The following is a 1,017-nucleotide window of genomic DNA, read 5'->3' on the forward strand; positions in this document are numbered from 1 at the left end:
CTCCCCTTCCCTTCCCTCCCTCCCTCCCTTCCTTTTTTTGATGGGGTCTCACTCTGTTGCCAGGTTGGAGTGCAGTGGTGTGATTTCGGCTCACTGCAACCTCCGCCTCCTGGATTCAAGCGATTCTCCTGCCTCAGCCTCCTGAGCAGCTGGGACTATAGGCACCTGCAACCACACCCGCTAATTTTTGGTAAAGACAGGGTTGTACCTTGTTGGCCAGGATGGTCTCCCTCTCTTGACCTCGTGATCTGCCTGCCTCAGCCTCCCAAAGTGCTGGGATTACAGACATGGGCCACTATGCCCAGCCTCTATAATTCTGTATGAGCTACATGATGTGCAATTTCCCCCCACAGCCTAGGGATTCTTCCCCATTCTCCTAACAGTACATGTTTTGTTTTTAATTTTAACGAAGTTCAATTCATAATTTTTTTCTTTTATACACTCTGTTTTTAGTATTGTCTAAAAAATACTTTCATAACCCAAAGTCACAAAAATTTTTTCTTTGTTTTCTTCTTCTAAAAGATACACATTTGTAGGTTTTACATTTAAGTCTATGATCCACTTGAGTTAATTTTTGTATATAATGCGAGATGTGGCTTGAATTTCTCTTTATTTTTTGCGTAAGGATATTCAACTGATTTCAATTTTTTAAAATAATAAAGACACTATTATTTAAAAGAAGAAATATTTACTATACAAACTATGAAAATGGAGGATACGGCTGCCTCCTGTTCCAGGGAGAAGGCAGAAGTGGGTGGGCAGGGGAAAGGGAAGGGTTTTGAGAGCAACAAGGTCTCTTCAGTGGGGGCTCCGCAGGCTAAGGAGAGGCAGGGCTGGGGCTGGCAGAGTGATCAGCTGAAGCGGTGGGCAGTGCCCTGGTGGGCTCAGTGGCTCCTGTGGGGGTGAAACGGGTCAATAAGGTGAAGGAGTTTGGAGGCTCAGGAGAAGGGCCCCTGACTCTGAGCCGGGCTGCAGCCTGGGTATGCTCAGAGGTGCATCGTCCCCACCCCGGGGCGG

This window comes from Cebus imitator, unplaced genomic scaffold (genome assembly GCF_001604975.1).
Source record: "Cebus imitator isolate Cc_AM_T3 unplaced genomic scaffold, Cebus_imitator-1.0 Scaffold103, whole genome shotgun sequence".
Taxonomy (NCBI): Eukaryota; Metazoa; Chordata; class Mammalia; order Primates; family Cebidae; genus Cebus; species Cebus imitator.